An 11,512-nucleotide genomic window follows, 5' to 3' on the forward strand; every position below is an offset into this window, starting at 1 on the left:
TTCTGTGAAACCCAAATGGAAATGTTAGGCAGAATGTTTTGGACTTACAGCCTCAGTCACCATTCACTTTTGTTGCATCTTTTTTTGGGTGAACTATCCCTTTAAGGACCCAAGTTTTTATGACCACTATCTAATGAACATTATGTAACACTTTGAGAGTATTTTTCAGGTGCAGTTCTTGAATGAGTGTAGTTTTATTAACTTAATTTGCACAAAACAAGTTAATGCAAGAATTACTCGCATTTTGATGTGATCAGCTTCTACTATTAACGTATTAGCCCACACTCTAATTTTATTTTATTTTTTTTTATTATTATTTTTTTTTTAAGATTTATGCATTTTTATATTTTAGAACAAAATTCCATCAAATTGAATTGAATGATATTTAATAAAATAAAAATAAAATGAAATGTTTTAAGTTTTATTCATTTAGTTAAAAATGACACAATTGAATTTGATGGAATTTTGTTATGAAATTTAAAATGCGTTTTTGTGTGCAAGTTCATCTGTTGGAGGGCTGCTGGACAAAATTAGGATTTTTTTAAAGAGCAGGACAACTTTTAAATTGGTTCAAAAGTGAATGACAAATTGAGAAATTTCTCTCTTTCTTTCTTTCTCTCTCTCTGCTTCATATGTTTGTTTATAATTCTTCATTTTAATTTGGTAAATACTATTATAAAGGCTTTTCCCCCAGGCAGTTTCTATTTTCTGTTCTAAATATGTTTTAGTTCACTGTGATGAAATAATATTATTATCTATATTTAATAAGAAAAATATATATATTATTATATATGTTAAAAAGGTAAATTACTGTGAAGTGACTGTTTTACATTATTAAGGCAGTGTAGAAGAGAAATAGTACTTAAGTGTGGTGTATTTATAACTTTATTCCCCGACCCTGAATATTGGATGTTTTTAAATGAACAACTTATGTGGTGAGAATTCTTGTCATTCAATGCTTCAAATCATTTTAATCATTTTTAGTATGGTGACAAAATGCAGGTACAAACATTTTTCATAGAACTGAATGTGCTTTCAGAAAGGTGCTAGTAACATTAATGTTTCAGGGTTCATCAAAGAGTAGTTTTCATTCAACTCTTCTATATATTCTATTATTCTTTTAATAAAAATCGAATTTCTTAAATTCCACTTCACAAATCAAGACCCTAAATTGAACATTATAGCTTGCATATCCTTACACAGGATATAAAGATAGATGAATGGTTGTTTGCACTGTATTTGTGATGTTTTATTTTCTAGTTCATGTATTTTAGTCTTAGTCATTTTAAATATGTGTAAAACTGTGTGAATATTGTATTATGTGGCTCATGAGAGTTTCATGGTGCTGTTATGGTGCTGTTGGTGCTAGAATAGTCTGTGTGCTCATTAACTAAAGTGACATTGTTAATAAGTTCAAAGCACATTGAGGACAGAGGTGTTGCAGGTCAGTCCTCTTGCCTTTAAAACATGCCTGAATATTTTACACTGAAACAGTTTAACTGCTCATCTGTTCTGCCGATACGACTATTACAGGGTTTCTGCAGGTCTGAAAAAAGTCTTAAAAAGTCTAAATTGCCCTTTCACAAATTAAGGCCTTAGAAAGGTCTTAAATCGGAACAACAAGTCTTAAATTCATAAGGTCATGGTTTCCCGTTGTGTTTAAAGTGAAGAGTAGTTTCTTAACATGAATAGCCCCTATACCAAATTTGAGGTCTCAAAGACAAACTCCATAGTGCCACCACCAGTTAAAAAAATGCACTTTTCTTTTGCACGTTTCTTTTTAACCATTTGTCCTCTAAATTCTTTTTGTATGTAATTACTCTCCTCCTGATGATTCAAATGGACCACTTAAATTAAAACTCTGCCCATTACAGTGGCCGCCATCTTGGATTATGACTTTTATCGTTTATTCGCTACTATTCCTTCAAACTTTGCATGATTTACCTAAACAATAGCTCATAATAATCTCCAGACTGATCCGCACAGAATGAATAATACCAAATTTTTATTTTTTATTTTGTTGAAAGTTACGTTTACACAAATTTAACAAGGTTGACATAAAACAGGAAGTGAGGCTATATCTTGTCAATAGTTTGTCGTATTGAAACAAAACTTGATATGCTTCATTAAGACCATGATCTGAGGGAACATGCAAAGTTTGGGTCAAGAAATGTGAAAAATGGCTATTTTTGCCCTTTTGAACTGTATGTCCTAAAATAATGAGTGTGGTGTCTATGAATTCCTTGGGTCATGGGAATGTTAAGGATACCCATATCAGCCTTTTTCCATGTCAGCCATACTGCCTCTCTGGCACATTGATTTGTATCAATAAGTTAAATGTCTTTTGAATGCATTTTCAGATTCTTAAGAAATTTGGTATGCATCATTGACATCATGTTCTGAACGTACCTGAGAAGTCTGGAGACAGCGCCACCTATAGTTCAAAAGATAACCCACACTTGTGTGCTGATTCCAAGGCATGTCTTTTTGCCATTCGTGAATCATGTCAACTGAGTAGCACAGTGTGTACATTTCCGCAAATGTATCATGTATCGCCTTATTGAGTTACTTTTTGTAAAATTAATTAAAAAAATAATTTAGATCTGTTAAGTTGTGTTTTTAAACTTTGAAGTGTGACTACTGTATACAGTATATATGACTGTTCTAGTGCTCCCTAGTCATTTACATTGAAAGAGCGATGCAATGACATTGGGTTCCCTTGAATTTATTACTTACATTTCCTTTAGTTGGTCTTAAAAAGGGCTTAAAGTCTTAAATTTAGCTTCATAAAACCTGCAGATTAATACCCTGTATTAATAAATGCAGTCACGATGTGAGCAAGATCGTTTGAGGCTGTGCTGTGTTTGTTCTGTGTGCAAAATTTGTTTCAGCCTTGGGCATGAGACTGTGTGTGTGTGTGTGTGTGTGTGTGTGTGTGTGTGTGTGTGTGTGTATATAATATATATATATATATATATATATATATATATATATATATATATATATACATACATACATACATACATACATACACAGTGCATATATACAATCCCAATTCCGAAAAAGTTGGGAGCTTATGGAAAATGCTAATACAGGTGTGATTTGTAAATTCTATTCACCCTGTGCTATATTGAAAGCACCACAACGACACTATTTGATGTTTTACCTTGTGAATTTAATTGTTTTGAAAATATACGCTTGTTTCAAATAAGATGATTGCAACGCGCTCCAAAAAAGCTTAACAAACCTGTGTCTTTAGTGCCCAAACTAAAACTGGACCGATATATCGGTTTTACCGATTAATCGGTGCTGATAGTTGCTTTTTTGAACTATCGGTTATCTGCAAAAATCTATGCCGATAGTTGCCAATAGATTTAATCTAGTGAATGTAGGCTATAAAACCCTTCATTTGGTAAATCCTTAATTATAGAGGATTGTAATGGAGCCAAGTCTCCATCAGTGTATTTCGGGCTTGTTTATATTTAAAAGTCCCACGTTCTGTTTTTTTTTTCTCATTGATTTTATTTTTTTTTTCTGGTTGTTATTGGGATTTTAGTTGCACAATAAACTGCTGGTATTTTTATTCATATTGGACTCTTGTAGCCTCTATGTCTGTAATCATTTTCACTAGTGGTCTCAGACTTTAGGACCCCACTTTACAGTATGTAGAATTATGTCCATAAGTCTAAGTGTTTGGATGCAACATGCAAAAATATTAGGGGTTCAGGAAACCATACTGCTTAGTATGCAAGTATGTTACATTTACATTTATGCATCTGGCAGATGCTTTTATCCAAAGCGACTTATTACAGGGACAATCCCCCTGGACATTGCACAAGGACACAATGGTGATGGCTGTGGGGGTTGAACCAGCAACATTCTGATCACCATTTATGTGCTTCAGCCCACTACGCCACCACCACTCCAATGTTGACTATTACTCACCCATTGTTTTTTCTTTACAAGTTACACTTTTTAGGTCATTATAAACTTGGAAGAGGTGACTCTGCAATCCATACCATGCCAACTCGGGCTCCATTACAGAGGTCAGGTTGAATTTGGCCAGATTTGGCTGGTTCCTCTGTCCCCCATAACCAGAGATCCACTTGGCACAAGCTCGTCAGCTAGATCATAGAACGACCACAATTTGTCAGCAATGTCACACCATGTTAGTGCCCTAGATTTCGTGTGTTTCATTACAAAGTGCATTACTTAACCTTGATTTTGGCTCGGTTATATAATCACACATTACCATAATGTGCTTCCAGCAAAGGAGGTTCAAATGCATCAAGCGTTTCCTAAATGGCAACGAAGTGACTGCCTTTCCTGCGCATTTATAAATAATTCAGACCCCTAGTCAGAGCGAGAGACCTGATTCAATGGTCCTGATTAAACAAAAAGCAGATCAGTCTGTAATATTAGTTAATTAGATCTACTTGTCTAGCTTTACACCTCGGACTGATGGCAGATCACGGATGGAGGTGCACAGCTGCATATTGCAATATCATGACAGTGTAGTAGTGCTTCAGCAAAGTCAATTAAAAGCTCAATGAGACATATGACCTGTAAATAACAAGATATGTCCTGTAAATAAATCCCATCGTAACCGATCCATTCATCTACGGATGATGTAAGTTCAGGTCAAACATGTCTAAAAGAAGCAAAACGAGAAACCATCGCTGCAAACGGACACCCTGACACCTTCAATGGACACTCAGCCCATCAAATATTTACATTTAGTGACTGACAAAAGTGCACATGGCCAGAATGAGTGGGAAAAGAATAACACTGAAAAAGACAGAGATATCCGAGCTAGGTTTAAATCTACTGAATTTATGTTCAATACTATTGCTCATTCTTAGGCTAATTGTAGGCCAGGTATTAAATTGGCATGCCATAGCATTGTTTATGCTACGGACATGAATGATACCTCAAACCAGTGGCATAGCCAAGGCCCAGCCAAATTAGACCCAGGCCCACCCAGAATATTTGTGAAAGAACTGTTTGAATGTGCTGCTTTTCTGTTGTTAAGTAAAATTTGGTAAAAATAAATAAATACATTTTTTTTTTTTTTTTTTAATAAAAACATCCATTTGTGTTGAGGCCCACCCAAAAGTAATTTCCTTGTTACGCCCTTGCCGTGCAACTTGCAGAGGAGGGTTGTGCTCCTACTTTTCAAAACAATCCATGGACAGGGGCAGTTCTGGAGGGGGGGCAGTGAATAGGCCTGGCCCCCCAGTGCCCCCCCTAAATTGGAGTGGTAGAATGGTAAGAGTGGCATTCTCATTTCCACTGGGAGTTCAGTGACCCCACATCATAATAAATAGACCAAACTAATTATATTTAAACAAAACATCATAGCATTATGACTGCATAATAATATTTAGCAGGGGAAAGTTTACTGTACTGGGAGTGGGGGTTGCATAGTGGGCTAAAGCACATAACTGGTAATCAGAAGGTTGCTGGTTCAATCCCCACAGCCACCACCATTGTGTCCTTGAGCAAGGCATTTAACTCCAGGTTGCTCCAGGGGGATTGTCTCTGTAATAGTACATTGTAAGTCGCTTTGGATAAAAGCGTCTGCCAAATGCATAAATGTAAATGATGTAAAGTTAAATATTGATTCAATATTCGCTTATGGAGCTTAAGAGATCATCTGAAAAGTCCACACACTGTGCTAAATGTCACTGGTGTCCAAATGTTCAATGCAACTGCCTTGCATGTTCTGTCTTAAACACTTATTAAAAAACATTTACACATTCTAAAGATTGTAAATTGTATGCACAACTTACACTTTTATTGAATTAATTAATGAATGAATACTTGGACACCTCTGACATTTTTGCTTTGGGGTGGAATTTTCAGACGGTCCCTTACAAGTGCTGAAAGCCCATCGGAGCATTTGTAGGCAAATTTCTCCAGCTACAACAAGTGTTGAACATTTGAGTTCAATGTTTTATGCCTGTATGATATAGTCATATTCTTTAACAAAATTGTGCTAATGATATCGTTGTAAAATTGTTGGCTCCAGAGAGCGCGGGTAGGAGAAACCAAAAAACGAATAATGAGCCAACAACTTCTGGAGATAAGCATTAGTTTCGCATCTTTGGACATGCCACCTCCAGTTTTAGTTCTATTTATGTGGATTATACAGTACATACTGGTGTAAATGTAAGTGTAAGTTAAGTTACTTTTATAGCGCAATTTCCCATGTTATTATCACGAAACCCGATCTGGATATGATTTTCGGCCTTATTGAATGCACCTGAGCAGCCTATATCTCATCGGTCTCTGTGACAGTTGTAGACTTTGTTAACAGCAAACAAATATGCGTCCGTGGACATTGATGCTTTTTACCTGTCAATCATTTTGCTCGTTCTCATAGTGTTGTATTTGAAGCAGATCATGAGGCTAAGATTCATAATGTTTGTCAGTTGAGGGCGCTATTGTGCCACTGTTGAATTTTACAGCCACAGGAACAAACAATGCTGCTCTTTTGCTCGGTTTTGGTCTCAAAATTATCTTTGGAGGGCAGGGTTTTGGAATGAGGGGTGTGGCTAATTCAACGGCTCAGTCACGTGAAAGCTTCAGAACGCTAAAATCGCTTACTGCACCTTTAATATAAATTTGTATATATGAAGTGAATCACACTTTTTACTTCTAAAAAAAACAACAACATTTTTTTCACAATATTTTACCATTAAATTACATGTATTGTCTTGCTAAATTAAATATAATTTTTCACTGTACATGGTAAGGTTAACCAATTGACAGTTTTTTACCATAACCATTTTCCATTAAAATTGCAAATATTTTTTACTGTATAAGGACCAGAATGTCGCAACCACCCAGAGTACAATAGCAACCACATACCAACATCATAAAAAAACACTCAGAACCCATAAAACCTTAGCAACCGCAAAGAAATGCATTAGACATCCAGGCATTTGCACGTGATGAAATCGTACGAAATAGCCAACTCGTAAAATATGTATGAATTTTCATGAGACTGGGTTGCATATTGTGTATTAGCATGATTTTGTTTGACCCAACTCTCCATTGGGTAACTTTATACCGTTTCTATGTCTGCTTTTGGATTTGGTGGGTATTACAGTGAGATAGATCAATAGAGATACACCTATCAACAAAAATCCAGATCACAGAGACAGTTAAACTCTGGCTTGCGCTCAAGTCCTCTAAATCTTTCTTATATTACATGTGGCCTGAGAAAGCAGAAGGAAAGCCCACATTTCAATTGCATTGACTTTTGCATGATTTTCAAACTAAATCCATGACCATGAGACTGCATACAGATCGGTTGTTTTGCAGTGCAAGTATTTGACTTTATTTGAGTTTTATCCATGGCTTATGTACGTAAATAAAGCCTCACAAAAACTCATTTTGCACACTCACAGGATGTTAAAATGCAGGAATGTGTGACTGGAAATGGATAAGGGTTATGGCATATTCCAAGGATCAAAATAAACATATTTTTGGTGTGATTAAAAAAACATTGATGAGCAGCCAGTCTTATTTCCAGTGGAAGATTTTGAGAAAAACTTCAGGGGGAATCAAAGCAGAAAATACAGATAAGATAGAGCTGTTTGAGCAGTGGCAGATAAACTGAAACCGCAGGAGCTAATGATGATTGGAGACACATTAGTCCACCACAATACAATGGCAAATCGAGGAGATGGTGGGTGCAAATCACACCCAAAATGCTTTTTCTTCTCTGTTGATGGTATAGACTCATGTTAAATTCTTGTCGGTCATTAATTTCAGAATTTCTAGAGCAACAAATATATTTCTAAATAGAAAGTCAATCTGTGTCCATGACCTGACAACACAATCTTAAACTCCCCTAATAGATTGAATGAGAACTTATGGAGTATTCCCTTACAGAAATTTACCATTGTACCCATAGTTTCTCATTTGGCTGCAACATGCAAAAACCAACTGTGTTTTGACATCAATGACATTAATCATGGTGCAATGCATAAACGCACCATTTTATAAAAGCTAAATGTGAATGAGATTTCAATGCTTCAGCAAATAAACATTTCAGTCTGTTCCTGACAAATCTATTGTATGTCTCCAGTACACTTGGAATATAGCCCACAAGTTGTATGGATTACTTTTATTGTAGTTTTATGGAGCTAGACGGCAATGTTCACTAAGAACTGTTGCTGTAGGGAAAACAGCTGGTTAAAGATTCTTCAAAACCTCCAACATAGTAATGACAACACGTAACAATTAGTTTGAGGTGGCAAAATTTTAAGATATCATACTTTTATTGACTTTAATTCCCATAGAGACCAAGCAATAAAAAAACTAAAGAAACAGATTTTGAAATCGATACAGTACAGGCATCAAATTTAAGCTAGCTTCCTATCCTACAGTTTTGTTTCAGACTGATCTCACAGTAAAATCGGAAACAGTAGGCTGACTTTTGTTTAGATAAAATTGGTCTCTGCTTACCGAAATGCAAAACGCTGCTCCCAGTGGCCAAAGAGATAAGTGTTGTTGGCCATATGGGCACGTGTGAGCTCAATTTTCTGAGTGTAATGTCCACAGAGGGGTGCCAAAAGCTGTTCTGTACAGGCTATAAGACAGTAAAGAGGAATGCATATTTTATAAACCGTACCCCCCAACCCAAACCCCAAACCTAAACCTAACCATCAGTGGAGTAAAAATTTAAAGTTAGAGTGGAAAATGTAACTTCCGGTCATGCGAACGCTATTACTTCCTGGTTTCAACATGGGATCTGAACCTGGAATCGAACACAATGAGCTTCCAGTCGTGCCACAGGGGAAGATAAACACACTTAAACCAATGCAAAAGTGTCTCATAGGTGATGCCGCTTGTCAGTGTTTCAGTATAACGTGGCCACTCAAGGGGACCAGAACTCTTGGAAACAACATGCCAACTTCCCGTGTAATCATGTTGTTTGTTTTAAGGAAGGAAATGTCTGTGAACAAATTTGGTTACTCATTCCATATTTATTATGTAATATATATGACTGATGTATGTCAATAGGTGTAATACGCTTCTCTCATCAAAGTTTCAAACCCAATGTATTCTTTCTTCCATGGTACAAAAAAGTTATTTTCTAGTTGAAATCATGGTTAGGGTTTGGGTTAGGGGTTAGACTTTATGGTTAGGTTTAGGTTTGGGTTACAGGTTAAAAATCATAAAAACATTGTGTAAAAATGGAAGTAAAAGTTATACGATTTTGTAAGAGCCAAATTCAAATGATTTCTTACGATTTTGCCATCTAATATTAAGTTTTGTCATGAGACTGGGTTAAAACATGGCAAGAAGTCAAATGGGTTTGACGATAATAAAATAATTTACAATTTTTTGATGAACTACTTAACCTTAATTACATCTGTTTTGTTACTAATGTAAATTCATAATAAATGAATATTCAAACAGTGTAAGAAGCTTTTAGAATCTTAGTCATTTTAATATTTTTTTATGAAAGTGGCAGCTCATACCAAGTTACTAGTATTAGTAACAGTGACTAATTTGACAGAAACAATGATTACCATAGTACATTTTTGTAAGGTTAAACAAACTACAGAAATTTTAATATTAAGGAATATTCTGTGTTCAATACAAGTTAAGCTCAATCGACAGCATTTGTGGCAATATATTGATTACCACAAATATTATTTCAACTTGTCCCTCCTTTTTTTTTTTTAAATACAAAATTGAGATTACTGCAAGGCACTCACAATGGAAGTGCATGGGGCCAATGTTTGGAGGTTTTAAAGCAGAAATGTGAAACTTATAATTTTATAAAACCACAGTTCTGTGACAATGAGTCTGTATAGAGAAGGGAGGTTAAACAGCTGGCTGTTTGGTGCAGTCAAAACAACCTGGAGCTGAACACACTCAAAACGGTGGAGATGAATGTGAACACCCCAACATTGACCCTGCTCACCATTCTAAACAGCATTGTGGCAGCAGTGGAGTCATTCATGTTCCTGGGCTTAGTGGGCTATACCATCTCACAGGACCTGAAGTGGGAGACACACATTGACTCCACTGTGAAGAAGGCCCAGCAGAGGTTGTACTTCCTTCGCCAGTTGAGGATGTTCAACCTGCCACAGGCGCTGCTGATCCAGTTCTACTCAGCAGTCATTGAGTCTGTCCTCTGCACTTCAATAACTGTCTGGTTTGGTTCAGCTACGACATCAGAAGACTACAAAGGACAGTTCGGACTGCTGAGAGGATTATTGGTTGCTCCCTTCAAGAACTGTACAATTCCAGAGTGAGGAAAAGGGCTGGAAAAAATCACTCTGGACACCACTGACCCTGCCCACTACCTTTTTGAGCTGTTGCCTTCTGGCCGACGCTTCAGAGCACTGAGCACCAGAACCGTCAGTCACAGGAACAGTTTTTTCCCCTTATGCTATCCATCTCATGAACAGTTAAAACTGCCCCACTGAGCAATAATTATATGCAATACACAGCTTAGTCTATTTATCCAACATTCCATACCTCTTCTGCCATACATTCCCTTGCATCTGTATATAACAGATTGTATTTGTGTGTGTGTGTGTGTGTGTGTGTGTGTGTGTGTATATATATATATATATATATATATATATATATATATATATGTCTTATTGTGTATTTCGACCTTTTTTATTTTATTTACTTATTTATTTACCTATATGACCTTGAGTTTGAAAATTGACTTTTTTTAACTTGTGAATATTTTCTCAAATACTGAACCAGTCCTCATAAATTATATACTGTTTGAATGCTTAAAGTCTCAAGAATCAAACTATGCTGTCCTTTAAAAAAAAAAAAAAAAAAAGATGAAATTACAAGTATAAAAACTAGATGGCTGCAGAGAGCTACTTATTCATCCCTGGTTGAAGAGAAGACGATTTCTAGATTTTGTCACAAGCTCTGCATTTAGATATATATTTAAACGTTATCAAAGACTACTTTTGTCAACATTTTGCATATTGTTTGATTTGTTTGAGGTTATTTTTGTTTGCACACCTGAAATGAGTAGAATAACAAGTCATAACCTAATTTATCCCTGGTTGTAACAAGGTGTGTGTGTATTTTGTCTGTGTTTTGCACTCTTGATGTTTTGTAGTTTCGCCCCTTCATGTCTGTGTGTTTTTTCTGCATTGTGGCTGTTTTTTAGATTTTATATAATAAATAATGAAAAAAAAAAATCTGTGATTTTTAGTGTTTCCCATTCATTTCCTATTGCGGTCACTTTTGACCAGGAACAGTATAAGTGTAACTTTTTTTTTTTTCCTACCACTTAGACTGATCGAACCAACTCCAATTTATTTGTGTATGTTCAGATATCAAATGGACGAAAAGTCACCTAGTCTCGCATCCATTAGATAAAGGAAACCAGTTTTATTGAAGAAACAAAATTGATTTCGGTCGAAAATGACTGACCAGTGCTTGAGGGTTAATGGTCGTTTTAAGGTTAATGGCATTAGGTTGTCATGGCTAGATCTAGGGGGGTGCTGGG

Source organism: Myxocyprinus asiaticus, chromosome 4 (genome assembly GCF_019703515.2).
Source record: "Myxocyprinus asiaticus isolate MX2 ecotype Aquarium Trade chromosome 4, UBuf_Myxa_2, whole genome shotgun sequence".
In the NCBI taxonomy this organism is placed as follows: Eukaryota; Metazoa; Chordata; class Actinopteri; order Cypriniformes; family Catostomidae; genus Myxocyprinus; species Myxocyprinus asiaticus.